General features: G+C 38.5%; 1 pseudogene; it reads right to left on the reverse strand.

Moving 5' to 3' along the window:
• Positions 1-13,451: 13,451 nt before the first annotated feature.
• LOC132022359 (zinc finger CCHC-type and RNA-binding motif-containing protein 1-like) overlaps positions 13,452-18,489 on the reverse strand; it is a 34,319-nt pseudogene continuing 29,281 nt past the window's right edge.

The following is an 18,489-nucleotide window of genomic DNA, read 5'->3' on the forward strand; positions in this document are numbered from 1 at the left end:
CACAATGCATACTCCCAGGCCTCCCCTTCACCACCCTCTCATGTCTTTTCAGTCAATTGGGAAACCCATACACCTGGTCTGTTCCACATTTGTTTTCCTACTATGGAGAGATGGAGCCATTAATGGCAAATCAATGCAATGAAAATTATAGACTGTTATAAAAGTTTCTTTGCAAATAGCTGTTTAACACCACAAAGAAGTTAGGTTAAAATTGTTTCAAAGTCTAAAATTAGTTACATTTTAAGCTAACTGCATATGCTTTTATTGTCTCTGATCTAAAATATAATCCCAGGAGGTTGTGAAAAGCATGCAAATTACAGAAAGCTAATTTGCTCCAACAGCGATGCCTCCCATGCAGTTGGGAGGTCTATTAGAAATAGTGTATTCTCTGTTATTTGCATATTAATAGCACCTGCTGAAATACTTTGGGATTTACTTCCACTGCCAGCAGAGGGACAGAACTAAAATATATAAAATTCCTTTCATATCACTATGTTAGGCTATAAAACATGCAGGATGGACTAAGAATTCTGAATTAATAACAGAAACTAGTGTGTTCGTATTGCATATGGTATGTGAATTTATTTTCCTCCATGATAAATTATCACTTGTTTAAGAGATTGCAAACAAGGTGACTACAAGGTTTATGACAGAAGTATCTCCTCCTCCTCGAAAAAAACAAAACAAGCTTTTCAGAATGCACTCAATAAGAATCTTGTTCTTTATGCTTTGCTCTGAGAAACTATAAATTTTAACAAAGGGAAACCAAGCATACTGATAAAAAAATAAAATGTGCAAATATTCAGATTCTCCAGATAATCTAAACTGCAGGGTTTAATCATTTGGAAGCAAAATATATGTATATATGTATTTTATAGGTATTAGCAACTGAAGATTTTCTCCAAAAGGAACTTTGCCTTCTGATCATGAATTTTTTTGCTTCTTTTTCTCCAAGTCAGAAGAGAGGACTTATACATATCTCGAGTTGACAGTGGTTTTAAAAGAAAGGACAGCTTCTTCTTTCCTCTAAAAAAGACAGGAAGCTGCTTTTGGTCTTTAAGTCTCGCTCTTAGAACCACAGAGCTCTGCTCTCCGAAAAGTGCTGCTGTGCAGAGATGAGAGCCGCCAGCCCTAATCTCACCACACTCGCCCTGTGCCTACCTTACCTCTCTTTTCCCTGTCCTTACATCCAAGCGCAATGCCCTTCACGTCCTGTCCCCTTGTTGCAACTGTATCTATAACTTAACCCTTTTCTCAATATTTGGCTGGAAAGGAAGAACCGGCAACAGTGAAATACGAGCAAGGTGTTTACGGAAGTGCATGACTGAGGAGAAGGGACATGGAAAATTTTGCATATTGGGTTAGTGCCTTTATTTTGAATCATGTTAGAATTAGAATGAATGAATACATACTGAGTGCCAGCACTGTTTTAGGTTAAAAAGAGTCATTCGCTTAAGTTTTACTACAGTTCTAAGAAACAGGTGCTGTCAACTATTACAAAGGAGGAAATGGCAGAACAGAGAGATTGAGGTTGTAAGAGGTTATACAGGAAGTAAGGAGCACAGCAAGAATTCAGACTCAGGGTTCCCAAATTCAGTCATGCTCTTAACTGCCCCCTCCCACCCCAGGAGAGTTGTCTTCAGAGTGACGTCTACTCATTAATTTTGTTGTTGTTATATACAAATATTCTGGAGATAGTGTTTTCTGAATGGTCATCATGGAGGGTCTCTCTTTTAGAAACTTCTTAGGATTATTTCTATGATTTTTCCCAGGCAGTAGGAATATCCAAAGAGTGTAATTCTTCTTCCTATATCTTCAGAACTCAACTTAATGATTAGTTAGTTGAAATTCATTTATGCCCATGTGAAGCCATTCCGTTCTGATCCAGCCCCAGCCCTTGGGTGGGAAAAGCAGAGCCTTAATGCAGTTAATGCTGATGGTCTGACACTCCATTCCCTTGAGGAGAACTCCTCTCTCAGAAAAAACAAACAAACAAACAAAAAACAGTTGTGTCTCAGAAAATATAAGAACTAACCTAACTAGCCAGTGGACAAAGGCCTCTGCTCTACCCAAATCTTTGTCTTAAATTGATGTCATAGAATTTTCCTTTCACTGAGAACCTAACAAGTCCTCAGCATAATGATTTTGTTTTTAGCAATATCAGTGCTCTGGTTTTCTGGCTCAGAGCAGACAGAAGCAACGTGCTAGCTGAGCCGTGGTGGGAGAAGTACGGCATTCGTTGGGACGAATAGTAACAGCTGAAATGAACTCCTGCATCTCCTGTCTTTGCCAACACAAGTTTATGTTTTCCTCAGATGAAGTTCAGTGTGTTGTTCTTTCTTAGTGGATAGCCTATCAGCAGGTCAGTCAGAGACTCAGGTTCCCTCCACTTCATGGCTCCCCCATCTAAAGTGCCAGTGTCTTCCACCAAATTCTCTGCATTCAACTAGTGTACACAGGAGAGTGTGCACAGAGAGCTACTGAACTGGGACGTCCAGCAGGGGATGGATCCAGCAGAGGTGTAGAAGTGGTGTGCGTCATATCCACCTACATTCCATTCTGCAAGCCTCGGTGAGTGGCCAGCCCTGACTGCGAGGGAGGCTGGGAAATGTGTTCTGAATTTGTGCTTAGAGGAAGAGGAAATATGGTACACGTCATGTTCTTCTCTGATGGCACTTTTGGAGTTGTGCCTGTGATAACAGAAGACATGACTGCCAACACTGACGGAGGAGTCGGTCAGTAGATTTTACAGAGGACCATGCAGGAACTGTTTGAAGCTCTGAGGACCCTATAGGATCTCTGGGCCTCTGCCAGATATTGTTTTGTTGTTGTTTAGCAACTTTTTAAAAAATGTGAAAACCAGGGATGCATGGGTGGCTCAGTCGGTTAAGCATCTGCCTTCAGCTCCAGTCGTGATCCCTGGGTCCTGGAATTGAGTCCTGCATTCTGGGCTCCCTGCTCAGCAGGGAGTCTGCTTCTCCCTCTGCCTGCTGCTCCTGCTGCTTGTGCTGTCTCTCTCTCTCTCTCTCCCTCTCTGACAAATAAATAATCTTTTTAAAAATGCAAAAACCATACTTAGCTCAAGGGCCTTATAAAAACTGGTCACTGGCCAGATATAGCCTGAGGGCTATAATGTTGCACCCCTCTTCTAAGAAATATAGGTTGGTTTGTATCTCCAGTTAGCACACTGGCAGACCTTCACGGTGCTCATACATAGAACACAGTTTCAACATTGAGAAAGCCTTTGAGAATCACCTGAAACAAATATCTTACATTATAGGTAAGGAGACTAAGGCCCAATAAAATTGAGTCACCTAAAAAACACCAGGCTTATCTTTTTGAAAAGATAAATGTTATCATTATAAATGACACTTTGGATAAAGAGTTTATTGAAATGAAAGCTTTATAGGAAGAAAAAAGAAAAGCAATTTGCTATACTCATTGGGGGAATTATTCGTTGTATTATAAACAAGCGTGTTTTGCTGGCCTCCCCAACTTGTGAATAACTGCAAGTTGACTATGCAGGGTGGCCAGAGGATGTGGAAGATGGTAGCTGGGATTTCACCATATTTATACCTTGGCCAGTTGGTGGGGCCTTTGATCATATACTTGAGTGGAGGGATCTCTGGTAGCTTCCAGAGATGTAGATGTAAATAGTAACCTCATCTGAAGCAGGCTTTTGCCTGCTCTTTCTCTTGAGTTACAGTACAGACGTATATGTAGGTATAGACGTATGTAAAGACTTAGCGTTCGATATGGATGGAGATGGATAGACATAATGTAGACATATAGCTATAAAGAAAGACACAGACAAAGATTGATATTTCTGGTAAAGGGTCACAGTGTTCATGATGAGTATGCTTGACTAACCTATGGATTTCTCAAGCATTAAGTCTGGAAGGAATTTCAGAGTTCATCTACTTCAGTGTTTCTCAAATTCAGTATGCATAAAAACCATCTGGGGAACTGGTTAAAATTGCAGATTCTTGGAACATATCCTAGGGATAATAAATCAGAATCTCTGGGGATGAATCCCCAGAAGCACGTTTTAGAACAAGCCCTGTGCACTGCAGGGACAAGTGATTCTCAGATTTCTCTTTGGGGACCTCTGATCCAGAACATTTATATATGAGAGTGAAGCCCATAGACACATTGCATTCTGTCTCTGATAACTCTGCTTTCGAGGTCTATGACAAGACCAAGTGTAAGAGTCCTAGCTAGTGATATTCTCCCCAGGCTACCATACTTTCTGGAATTATTTCGTCTCTCAACTTGGCTTTTAGATGCTCACCCTATTGTTTTCTTTGTCCTGTGTGCAGTGCTGCCTCTCTCGGGGCATCAGCCTTTTTTTTTTTTTTTTTTTTAAATTAACATATAATGTATTATTTTCTTCAGGGGTACAGGGCAGGAGAGAGAACCTGTTAGGGTCCTAGGAGCCTCCTGGCAGCTATGCAGGTCTGAACTGGACAAGCCTTCCCCACACAAGAGGGAACACTCAACAAGAGGACCCAAATGCACATCCAGGAACTTCTCCCTGAGAACTGTTGTGCCCGGAGAATCAGGCTTTTCCAAGCTGGCACATTTCTATCAGGCAGCCCTAAGAAGCTGGTAATTTTTATTTATTGTCTGCAGTTCATGGCAGCCAGTATTTTACCACCTGCACATCTAAAAAGGAAGGGGAAGAAAAGCACACCAATATTCTCAAAATGTTTATATTCAAGGAGTGTGTATTTCAGAGAGGGAGGTCGTGATGTGTGTATTTTTATTGTGTGTGAAAGAATCCTTGGTGGCGATGCAGCTGGAAAAATAATGCAAGCACAGGGTACTGTCTTTTGTGACAAAGTTTCCTCTGGTAAGTTACAATTATAACGTAGAAAATGATACCTTAGACAGCAACTAATTTGTGAATCCTGGGAAATGCTGTTCAGTGATTCCTCATCAGGACAGCAGAACCTGATCTGTAAAAATTTGGGCCTCAGCGGGAGGCTGTTTGCAAAGAGTGATTTGCATTTCAATTGTAAGTCCAGCACAACCTTTAAATCTTGGCTGCTGCACTATCACAATGGAAGTTTTCTTTTTTTTCTTTTTCCTTTTCTTTTCCTTTTTTTTTTTTTTTTTGTTTCTGACATAGAGTACTTAAAAAGAAAAATGAATATTACCATTCATCAGTTCCACCACCATGGACGATAAAATATAGGTGATTATAAGGAAAAAAATATGGCAGTGTTGGTTAGATTTTCTCCCAATAGGCAATTATATCAAATGTTTGCAATGGGAGAGGAAACACCAGGCCCCCTGTAGGAGCTGTCCTCACCATCATTCCTCCTGCCCCAAAACGCCACATCCCTTTCCTCTTTTTTCCTACATAATCTCAAACAGTTAACTAATGTAGCTCCTCTAAAATTTTATTTCACTTGATGAAGAAAATAAGTCAAACATACAACCAAAAGCAACAAAAAGAAAAAACACCATTTACTAGAATTAATTTTCTCTAATTCCATTGCTGGACTACTGAGGGTCCTGCCCTCTACTCACTGCCTTTCAATTTTGTAGTCTCACTATCAGGTGTTTGAATATTTCCCTTTCTCGAAACTGATTAGCCTTTTTCTAAATAGTGAGCTGATTTAGCTCCTGGGTATATATGACTCACTGTAACAGGAAGGAAGGATCCCAACCTTGGTCCTGTATCCCACTATATCCAAGGATGTGACACACTCCTATCAGAGACAGGCCACCAGGCAAAGAGGGCCCCAGGCCTGGGAGGGACATGGAGGAAGTGATCCTTCTATGGCATATTTATGGTATTAGATGTTGGCTTTAACTTTCAACTTTGTACATTTCTCTGTTATTGTCAGGAATTTAAATCATCTATAAATCAATAAATGTATCTCCTAGCACTCCCCTCTAGGCTGCCCATGACCAGCAGATCGCCATGTCTAAACAGGGATTTTCAGAGCTCACCTAATTTACCCAGCCTTCAAGCAATTAACTCACTGATCACTCACGCTGCTTTCTGGAGTTTTGTTTTTGTTTTTGTTTTTGTTTTTGTTTTTTTTTCATTTTTAGAACTCTACTTTCTGTAGCTTTTCTTAGTCTCTTGAACTCCTTAGTCCTCTCTGTAGACCTCTCACTACGCTCATTTTGAAATGCTGGCATGTGTCCTGGAGCCAGTCTTCAGAGCTGTTGTCCCCTTATATCTATATACTGCCTGATACTTCTTAGTGAGTCCCCTAGATTCACCTACCATCTATACTCTGATGGATCCCGAGCATTGATCTTCAAGCCAACCCCTCCAAATTTCCAAAAGAATCCCCCTTACTTATATGTTGTTGTTCTTCTCATTTTCCCCATCACAGTTAATAGGGTCCAGCATATACTTAGTACCCCAGCATCAGACTGATGGGAAGTTTGGGGGGGTGGGTGTGGTCCTAAAATATCTCTTTGATTTCTTTTCTCTGTCATATCCCACCTTCAATTCAACAGTAGGTTCTGCTCTACTAGAATACTATCGATGTCTTCAGGCGTTTAACTTCTCTCCCTCTCTTATTCTGCTTCTAGCTATTCTTCAAATATACCAAATTTGGTGCTGCCTCAGGGCCTTTGCACTCACTTAGCACTATTCCTGGAATACTCTTCCTCTGAATGGCTATGTTATTTTCAGAGTTCTGTCTAAATGTGACCTCCTAAGGGAGAATATCCAAGAAACACCATATCAAAAATCATAGCAATCCCTCCCCTTGATCATCCTCAGACTCCCTTACCCTGATTTATTCTTTGTTGCATGTATCATAACCAGAGGTGACATTTATAGATTGATACACTTGTTTATTCTCTGTTCACATGCTAAGTTATAATTCAGGCAAAAACTGGTTTTTATTTTTTTGTTTGTTTGTATTGTTTTTTGCTAATACCCTAGCACTTAGTAGAACTCCTGACACATAATAGTGTTCAATAAATACTTACTCAGTGTTAAATGAACTTTAACATGAGTTTAGTTTCTCCCTGATATATTTCTTTGAAATATCTGGAATTATTTTCCAACTTAACGTTAGCATTTTGTATTTCATCTTAAGAAGTTAGTTTGCTTATATTTGCCTTAGATCTTCTTAACAGTTAATAGTGGTTATTTAGACTTAAGTCCAAATACTTCCTGCTTTTATTCTACATCATGAACTCTCTATTCCTAAGTTCTTTATTCTAATTATTTTATTTGTTTTCTTTCAACTGGAGTAGTTGATTCAATATTTGTTTCTACAGAATGTCACAATTCTTTTCAAAAAACAAAATGTAATTATTTTTTTATGAGCAATGTATAATGCCTAACAGCTGAAACAAGTACAAGCCGAACCCTGGGTTATGACCCTGTACAAACACTGATGTGCTCAGGGTCCACTGAGCTGGGGGTTGCCTGTTCCGTGCCCTGTCATTCCATCCCACCCCAGTCCTGGCTACTTCTTTCAGCTTTTCCATTGCATCCCTGTTTTCTAGCTCTCTGCCTTCCCTCAGACTTCTCATCTGCTCTTGCTAAATTATCGATGCTGGGAAACTATAAAACCAAGTTTAATAAACTTGTGTCCAGAGTACAAGTTAATAATCCATGATTGAGGGCCTCTGCTCTGATTTAAATGAAGGAACTCTTGGTTGTCTTCTGAATCTCAGAACATGGTGCATATGCAGAGCATTTTTATTTTTAGATTTTTTTTTTAATTTATTTATTTGACAGAGAGAGATCACAAGTAGGCAGAGAGGAGGAAGCAGGCTCCCTGCCAGGCAGAGAGCCCAATGCAGGACTCGATGCCAGGACCCTGAGATCATGACCTGTGCCGAAGGCAGAAGCTTAACCCACTGAGCCACCCAGGCGCCCCTAAGCAGAACATTTTTTTTTTTTAAGATTTTATTTATTTATTTGACAGAGAGAAATTACAAGTACACTGAGAGGCAGGCAGAGAGAGAGAGAAGGAAGCAGGCTCCCTGCTGAGCAGAGAGCCCGATGCGGGACTCGATCCCAGGACCCTGAGATCATGACCTGAGCCGAAGGCAGCGGCTTAACCCACTGAGTCACCCAGGCGCCCTAAGCAGAACATTTTTGAGGCTATCTTTGCTCTACTCTATAATGAATACACTTAATCATTATGAGCCTAAACTTGTCTTGCTGGGACCCTGAGGAAAAGGCTGCCATTCTGCCCCTGCTCCCAGATTGAGGGTCTCCCTGGATCATGATTAAACTTGCCTCACCGGTGAAAAGACAGCAGTTTTCTTAGAGGAAAAGTGTTTGTTGTTGTTGTTGTCGTCGTCGTTGTTGTTATATGTAGTAATCTGGGGCACATAATGTGAGAAGAAGGCTCCAATGAACATCTTCTTTCTAAAAAATGGACACAGGAATTCCTTTCCTTCCCCCACAAAAGGAAAGGGCCACCCACAACAGAACCAAACATCTTTGACCACAGCCTGGGAAGGAGGCCCTCCTGCACCTATGTGATTGCAGTTCCCTGATTCTCCCGTGTCACCCAGTCTCCACCCGAGCCTCTACTTAGGAAGCCCTTGGGGCACCACTCTTGTCCCTCCTCGGATCAATTCTATGTGTTCTACTGTGCTGTGTATGTGCTCAGAGCTAGATAAATGAAGAGTAATAATAACTGTTATTTTTATACCAAGTGTTATCAAATCAGAAATCTGACACCTAGTAATTTAATATATGTGTTTTTCCACATACCTTTATTGCTGTCTGGCTAGATAGAAAATATGAGGAGATTGGAAACCAACTGTAACTATTTCTATAGCTTTAATGGCAAATGCTTTTTCTTTTCTCTCTTACCTTGCCCCACTTGCTTGATCCTCTGTTTTTCAGGGCTGTATTCCGTCTCATTCTCTCCTTTCAGTGATCCCTTGTTCAAGAAGCCTTTCCTGATGGGTGGCCCATTTCTGTCTGCTTTCATCTCTCCATGATCCCTCGGTGGTCACTCTGCTCTGCAGATTATTCACATAGCCCCTAATATTACCTGCTGTTGAACCCAACTGACCCAGGTTTGGATCAGCCCTCAAAAAATCAGGTTGACTTTAGGCAAATTGCTTAACCTTTCTCAGCCTGGTTTCTCATGTGTAAAATAGAAATAATAGTACCCACTTCATTGTAAGCATACTGGGGAGAGTAAATTGTATTGTGAAGATATTTGGATTCTTCATTAAACATATTTCCCTTTCCTTTGCCTTTGCTTTTGTAATGGTAGTATATGTTTTTGGGGGGTGCAAATATTATTCTGTCCCAGTGGAGATGTGAATTGCCCAAGGGCTGGCTGACCATATCATAGTTTTCAAACTACAAAACAAATGTATTGTAAGGATTTCCCAGTGTAATCAGGCTGATTGGTAGTGAGGAAGTGGAGACAGGAAATGAAAGGTGAGAGAAGAAGATAAAATACCCTCCAGGTACCCTCAAGGCTCCCCATGTACTTTGGGTAATGGTCAATGTAAAAAGTCAAGTGATAACATAAAAATTTAAATAATTACCAAAATAACAAGAGATGCAACATCCAGAAGAAAGAGTTGCTGCCTACTAAGTAACTCAGAAAGTATTGTCAGAAGACAGAAGACCCCCAGAATCCCTTGCACGGGAGTGGTCTGGGCAGGTTTTAGCATGTGGCAAGGTTACTGGTATGCCTGAGTCCATGAGCAGGTTTGATAGGTGGTAGGAGGAAGAAGCAGCCATTCATGTTGGGATGATTTATGTTGGGCTTTGCACAGAATCTGGAAATATTCCACAGTAACTAGAAGCAAATGGAAGTTGAAGCAAGAGCCCATGTGGTTTCAGGAACCGGTTCTGATGTTTGTTTGGGACTATGTCATACTTTCTCTTTAATCATTGCTTTTAAAATTCTCAGATCATGTACTCCAGCCTTTCTTTCCTTCACCTGTCACCAGATTCAAAGTGGTGGACTCACACAGAGAACTTTCAGTCCACAGTAGCCAGTAAGTCCTGAACCTGCATTTGTCTGAATAACCAAATCAGATCAACTCTGCGGCAATCCCGTGGATTGTCGGCAGTTGATGGGACTGAATTAAAAACTGTCAGTTATTTCTTATATATGAATAGTCTTACAAAAATGCATGTGGTGCTTCACAAATATGTAGTTTCAGGCCTCAAATTCAGGAGTTACAAACAAAGGAGCCCATCACATTGTGGACTCTTCTTGCCAGTTCTTTGATCAAGGGTGAGTTTTTGATTCTAGCAGCCGTGCAAACTGCTTTGTAGCTATCTTTTTTTTTTGAAGACATGCAGTCAGGGACTGGTGCGTTGGCTAGTTGGGATAATAAATAAAATACACTGATAGATATGTTTATTTGGACATGTAATTTTGTTTCTCTATAACTGTATTTTTCTCTTAATGACACACACGCTGATTCCTAGTCATCAGCCCCAGGCACCAGTAAAATCAGATTAAAAGCATTAGTAATGTAGTTAATTCCATTTATAATATGCCTACACCAGAGATGAGAACATTAAAAGAAGGAAAATCTATAAACTGGAATTAAAGAATTTTTTTTGGAACTCCTTGTAAGGAACATTTGAAAGAAAGGCATAAGGTTTTACACAAACACTCTCAAGGAGCCTTTTTAGTCATGTTTTGCAAGGTAATATTTGCAATCCCAATTAAAGTTTGCCTTGGTCACTTGAGTCTTCATATTTTACACTTCAGGTTGATTCAGATGGCTTCGTATTAAGGGATGAGTGTCCTTTAGCGACGCTCCACCAGTTGTAATATTGCCTTCTGTAACCTTGCCTAATAATCGCTATCAGCTAATCAATTTTTCCTTTTTATTCAAATTCTATTATCCACTCCCTTTTGACCTCTAGTTCTTGGGACAGCCCATGCATTATTATTTTTTTTCTGAAATCCTCAGCATATTACATGCAGCATAACAGGATAAAAGCCCTAGCATTAAACCCAATCAATAGCTCCCACAGGTAGACATCTATTTCATCCGCTTCTTTAATGTGCTGTCCATTGTACATGAAGATGTCACTATCGACCCACAGTCCATTTGGTATTTGGTGTGGGTTCGGGACTCTGTGCAGTATCAGTATGTGTATTTGGGTCAAGTCATTCTTATCCCTTCCCAAGGTCCTTCTTCAGATCCGCTACCCCATTTGACAGACAGGTAAGCTGTGGCCATAGAATGACATAAAACGACCCTGCTTGGAGTCAAAACTAATTGCCATTTCACTTTCCTTTTCATAGCCACAAAGCTATTAAGGCAAATTGTACATTTTGACTTTAACTTATTTTCTTGTCTTGTACTTCGAGGTAATTAGCTAATATCAACAATAAAAGCTCTTAAAAGAAGAAAATACTACTTCATTTATTTTTCATTAGTTTAATTTTTAAAATAAAATTAGAAAAGCAAACATGAATGCATAAAACATGTTTGTTATTAAAAAATTCCAAGTATATAGAAGTGTATAAAGTGAAATCTCCTGGCTGCTCCCTTCAGGCCAATTCTCTATGCCAGAGGTTTCCAAAAGCTTATACAGATACAGACAAATGTATGTAGGTGTATATATAAATTACATATTTCCAAATATGCTTTGTTATAAAAATTAATACAATGCATAATGTTTGATGATTTTATTATTTAATACTTCCTAAAGATTTTTTTTACTTAACATTACATAGAGCTACCTTGTTAATTTAATAGTTGCATAATGTTTCATAAATGGATTAATTACAGTTTATTCAACCATACCCTTATTGAAGGAAATTTAAATTGTTTCTGATTTTTTTACTATTACACACAAAGCTACCATAAAATAGTGTGTAATAGTTATCTACTTCTGCAGAACAAATTACACTTAAACATAGAGACCTCAATCAATGACAAACCCTTATTACCTCATAGTTTCTTTTGGTCAGAAATCTAGGAGATTCTTCGCTGGTTGGTTCTGATTTGGGGTCCCTCACTCAAATGAAGTCAAGATATTGGCAGTCACCCGACGTCTGGGTGGGGCCTGGATGATTTAAGGTGGCTTAGTCACATGGTGGGCAGGTTGGTGCTGGTTGTTATTAGGAGACCACGGTTCTCTCCAACACGGGCTACTTGAGTGTCCTCTTGGCATGACAGCCAGTTGCCCCAAGATGAGCAATCCAGTAGAGCAAAAGGTAACAGAAGTTACCCCTTCTGTCACCTAATCTGGGTAGCTACCTGTCATCACCACTTCCATATTGCTTATGGCTTTATACATGCTTTAATATATATAATTTGAGACTTTGGACATATGTTACTATCACCACAATCAAGTGTTCACTTTAGCACCACTTATCCCAACACCATAGTAAAGGTAATAAAAATATCCATCACCTCTATATGTTTCCTTGTGTCCCCTCCCCTTTTGTATGGTAAGAACACTTCCTTCACACGAAACCTCCCCTCTTAACAAAAATGTAAGTTCATGGTACTGTGTTATTTGCTATGGGCACTCTGTTGTGCAGGCAATCTTGAGAACTTACTTATCCTGCATAATTGAAACTTTACTTTTTATTTTTTCACTTAAATTCAATAGCCAACATATAGTACGTATTAGTTTTTGATGTAGTATTCAGTGGTTCATTCGTTATGTATAACTCCCAGTGCTCATCACATCATGTGTCTTCCTTAGTGCCCATCACCCAGTTACCCCATCCCTCCACCCACCTCCTTTTCCCCAATCCTCAGTTTGGTTCCCAGAGTCCAGAGTCTCTCATGGTTTGTCTCCATCTCTGATTTCTTCCCATTAAGGTTTCCCTCCTTTCCTCTATGATCCTCTGTGCTATTTCTTATATTCTGCATATGAGGGAAACTGTATGATAATTGTCTCTTGCTGAATGACTTATTTCACTTAGCCTAATACTCTCCAGTTCCATCCATGTTGATGTAAATGGTGGGTATTCATCCTTTCTGATGGCTGAGTAATATTCCATTGTCTTCTTTTTTCTTAAACAAAATTCTCTTGAAAATTTTATTAACATTTAATAACAATAAATCAGTCAGCATTTTCCAGTCTTCATGAAGTTTTTGTCTTAAAAATGAAATTTACTTCAAATGTCTTCATGTAAACCAATCTGACATGAATGAACTTTTTTAATGAACTTCTCAAACACATCTTTTTTATATATTCATCTTTTTTCTCGGGATAACAATGGCAATACTATGATAGTATTAATATTTCTTTTTAATTCAAATGAACTGTTCTCAAGGTTACTAGCAAATCTTCATTTTTGTTACTCTGCTAAGGCAAGATAGAAACATGATACTTTAAAATCATTTTCAATTTCCTGAGAACCTACTTTATAGTAAAAACTTATTTGGTACTAAGTGTTTTTTATGCTCAAATTCTAAAAGTAATCTTTAATTTCAACTGAACATGGTACCCCAAGATTTAAAAAAAATGTAATGATATTTACATGATAAATACAATTTTAATCACCCAGTTCTTCCTCATCACTGAAATACATGCTTTTCTTTATCTTTGGGCATCTTGAATCATCTGATGTTGAGGGACCCCCGAACTGGGTTTCCATTTTTTTTGTTCTTCTTTAGTTTCGGCTTGCTGGAAAGGTATGGCCTGCCTAAGACTCTCAAGAGCAGGATCTTCCCCTTCATCTTTAATTTCTTCTACTTCTTCAATTTCTTCTTCTGGTGCAGGAATTTTCTTTCTTTCTTTCTTTCTTTTTTTTTTTCTTCTTCTCTTTCTTCTTTGGAGGTTCCCGTTTTCCAATATTTTTAGGGCAGGCAGAACTTAAGTGTCCACTTGCCCCACATTCATAACACTTAGATTTCTCAAAGTAGTTTTGTCTTCGAATGAACTCAGCTGTTCTTCCATTGTTGATAGTAATGCCTGCTTTTATCACTCTACCAAATAACTGTTTTTTATTGCTCTGGTACAGTTTTGTGCAGAGTATCCAAAAATAAAATCAATGCAACCCCTTTACTCTTCCTGGTATCTTTATCTTCCATTATAGTACCCTTTACAATTTGCCATACTTGGAAAATATCTGGTATGAGTCATTGTTGGTCAGGGAAGAGGGCAAGTTGGATACATACACTGTGCTTTTACTTGGGGCCAATACACCACTCAATTTCTTTAGGTAGGGTGGACCTGGGAGACTAGAGTGTGAGCTCACAACTCAGCTGGGGCTCAACCTGGACTCTTCATCATCCCCCACTTGGGCCTTGGGTCCTGGGAGGGATCAGGCACCTGAGACTAGAAGGCAGTGACAGCCCAAACTTCTTTATCCATTCATCTGTTGAAGGACTATTTGGCTCCTTCTACAGTTTGCTATTGTGGACATTGCTGCTGTGAACATTGGGGTATAGATGCCCCTTCTCTTTACTACATATGTATCTTTGAGGTAAATGCTAGTAGTGCAATTGCTGGATTGTGGGGTAGCTCTATTTTTAATTTGTTGAGGAAATTTCTTACTGTTTTTCAGAGTGGCTGTACCAGCTTGCATTCCCACCAATAGTGTAAGAAGTTCCCCTTTCTCTACATCCTTGCAAACATTGTTGTTTCCTGTCTTGTTAATTTTAGCCATTCTAACTGGAGTAAGGTGGTATCTCATTGTGGTTTATACCCATTGAATACCTCCCCATTTTCTGTCCCTGGACCATGACAGCCATCATTCTGTTCTCTGCTTCCATGAATCTGAGTATTTTGGCTACATCATATAAGTGGAATCTTACAATATTTGTAAGTGTTTTTTTTTCCACTTAGCATAATGTCTTCCAGGTTCATCCATTTGTTGGAAAGAGTAGGATTTTCTTCTTTTTAAAAGCTGAATAATATTCTATTGTAGGTTTATTCCAAGGTACCTTATAGTTTTGGTGCAATTATAAATGGGATCAATTCCTTGATTTCTCTGTCTGCTGCTTCATTATTGGAAGTATAGAAATGTGACAGACTTGTTCATTGATTTTGTATCCTGCAAGCTTACTGAATTCATGTATCAGTTCTGGCAATTTTTTTAAAGGTATTATTTATTTATTTCAGAGAGAGAGATGACAAGTAGGCAGAGAGACAGGAAGAGAGAGAGGGGGAAGCAGGCTCCCTGCTGAGCAGAGAGCCCAATGTGGGGCTCTATCCCAGGACCCTGAGACCATGGCCTGAGCCGAAGGCAGAGGCTTAACCCACTGAGCCATCCAGGTGCCCCAGTTCTAGCAGTTTTTTTCTGGAGTCTTTCAGGTATTTTATATAGAATATCATCCCCCTGCACATAGTGGAAATTTGACTTCTTCCTCACCAATTTCATGCCTTTTATTTATTTTTTGTTATGTTTTCTGATTGCTGAGCCTAGGACTTCCAGTATTACATTAAATAACAGTGGTGAGAGTAGACATCCCCATCTTGTTCCTGAACATAGAGGAAGAACTCAGTTTTTCCCCATTGAGGAGGATGTTAGCTGTGGGTTTTAGTGATGGCCTTTATGATGAGGTATGTTCCCTCTATCTTTACTTTGTTAATGGTTTTAATCAAGAATGGATGCCATGCTTTGTCAAATGCGTTTTCTGCATCTACTGAGAAGATCATATAGTTCCTACCCTTTCTTTTATTAATGTAGTATATCATGTTGATTGATTTGCATCTATTGAACCATCTTTGCAACCCAGGAATAAACCCCACTTGATCATGGTGAATGATTCTTTTAATGTGCTATTGGATTCAATTTGCTAATATTATTGAGAATTTTTACATCCATATTCATCAGGAATATTGTCTTATAGTTCCCTTTTTTAGTGGGATCTTTGTCTGATTTTGGGGTCAGGATAATGCTGACCTCATAGAATGAGAATGAGTTGTCTTTCCATTCCTATTTCTCGGAATAGTTTGAGAAAAATAGATACTAATTCTTCTTTAAATGTTTTGTAGAATTCCCCTGTGAAGCCATTTTTGTTTATTGGGAGGTTTTTGATTATTGATTAAATTTCTTTTCTGTTTATCAGTCTGTTCAAGTTTTCTATTTTTTCCTGTTTCAGTTTTGGTAGTTTGTATGTTTCTAGGAATTTATCCATTTCTTCCAGAATGCCCTATTTGTTGGCATATAATTTTTTGTAGTAATCTGTTATAGTTGTTTGTTTATCTGTGGTGTTACTTGTGACTTCTCCTCTTCTCATTAGTGATTATATTTGGGTCCTTTCTTTTTTTGATAAGTCTATCTAGGGGGTTATCAATTTTATTATTTTTTTTTGAAGAAGCAGCTCCTGGTTTCATTAATACGTTGTTTTTCTTTCTTTTTTTTTTTTTAAAGGATTTTGTATATTTGAGAGAGAGAATACAAGGGGAGGGAGGAGAGGCAGAGGGAGCAGGATGCAGGACTTGATCCCAGGCCCTTGAGATCATGACCTGAGCCAAAGGCAGATTCTTAACCAACTGAGTCACCCAGGCACAGCCTCATTGATCCTGTTCTACTGGGGTTTTGTTTGTTTGTTTCTGTATCATTTATTTTTCCTCCAAGCTTTACTATTTCCCTTCTGCTGGATTTAGGCTTCATCTGTTCTTTTTCTAGCTCCTTTGGGTATAAGATTATGTTGTGTGTCTGAGATTTTTCTTGCTTCTTGAGGTAGAGCTATATTGCTATGTACTTCTCTCTTAACTGCTTTTCTGCATCCCAAAGGTTTTGGGCCATCTTGTTTTTTATTTGTTTCTGTGTATTTTAAAATTTCTTCTTTAGTTTTCTAGTTGATCCAATCATTCTATAGTAGGGTGTTCTTTAGCCTCCATGTATTTGTGGTCTTTCCAAATTTTTTCTTGTGATTGACTTTAGGTTTCATAGTGCTATGATTGGAAAATATGCATGACATGATCTCAATCCTTTTGTATCTGTTGAGATCTGATTTGTGATATGATAAATGATCTATTCTAGAAAATGTCCCATGTGCACTTGAATAAAATGTGTATTCTGCTACTTTAGAATGCAATGTTCTGCATATATCTGTTAAGTTCATCTTGTCCAGTGTGTCATTACAAAGAGGTAAAAATTCTATACTCAAAAAACTATAAAACTCTTGTGAAAGAATTGAAGATGACACAAAGAAATGGAAAAACATTCCTTGTTTGTAGATTGAAAGAACAAATATTAAAATGTCTGTACTACTGAAAGCAATCTACTCATCTAAAGCAAGCCCTATCAAAATACAGTACTAAAACAAACAATCCTAAAATTTGTATGGAACCACAGAACATCCCAAACAGCCAAAGCAATCTTGAAAAAGAAAACCAAAGCTGGAGGCATCACAAATCCAGACTTCAAGTTATATTGCAAAGCTGTAGAGATCAAGACAGTATGGTACTGGCACAAAAACAAACACATAGATCAATGGAATAGAATAGAAAACCCAGAAATGGACCCAAAACTACATGGTCAACTAATCTCCAACAAAGCAAGAAAGAATATTCAGTGGGATAAAAATAGTCTCTCCAACAAATAATGTTGAGAAAACTGGACAACTACATACAAAAGAATGAAACTGGTCCACTTTCTTACACCATAAACAAAAACAAATTCCAAATGGATGAAAGGCCTAAGTGTGAGACAGGAAGCTATCAAATTCCTAGAGGAAAACGCAGGCAGTAACCTCTTTGACATTGGCCATGGCAACTTCTTACTAGATACATCTTCAGGGTGAGGGAAACAAAAACAAAACGAACTACTGGGACTTCATCAGGATAAAAATCTTCTGCACAGAGAAAGAAACAATCAGCAAAACTAAAAGGCAACCTTCAGAATGGGAGAAGGTATTGGAAAGTGACATATCTGATAAAGGGTTGGTATCTAAAATATGTAAATAACTTATCAAACACCCAAACCAGTACACCCAAAAGCCAAATTACCCAGTTAAAGAATGGGTAGAAGACATGAAAAGAAATTTTTCCAAAGAAGACATACAGATGGCTAACAGACCTGAAAAGATGCTCAACGTCATTCATCATCAGGAAAATACAAATCAAAACTATAATGAGGTATCACCTCTCTCACCTGTCAGAATGGCTAATATTAACAATAAAGGAAATAGCAGTATTGGCAAGGATATGGAGAAAAGGGAACACTCTCACACTTACATTTATCACAGAATTATCAAGAATAGTCAAATTATGGAAAAAGCCCAAATGTCCATATACTGATAAATGGATAAAGAAAAGGAAGTATATATACATATACCTGTATATATAGGTATATGTATAGGTATTATATATATATGTATAGGTATATACCATATGTGTGTATATTATATGGGATATTATTATATGAGATATACATATATATGTAAATATTTATTATGGGATATTACTCAGGCATACAAAAGAATTAAATCTTGCCATTTGCAACTATGTGGATGGAGTTAGGGAGTATTCTGCTAAGCAAAATAAGTCAGAGAAAGAAAAATACCATACGATTTTTCTCATATGTGGAATTTAAGAAGCAAAACAGATGAACATAGAGGGAAAAAAAGAGAGGTAAA

The sequence above is a fragment of the Mustela nigripes genome, chromosome 7, assembly GCF_022355385.1.
Source record: "Mustela nigripes isolate SB6536 chromosome 7, MUSNIG.SB6536, whole genome shotgun sequence".
NCBI lineage: Eukaryota > Metazoa > Chordata > Mammalia > Carnivora > Mustelidae > Mustela > Mustela nigripes.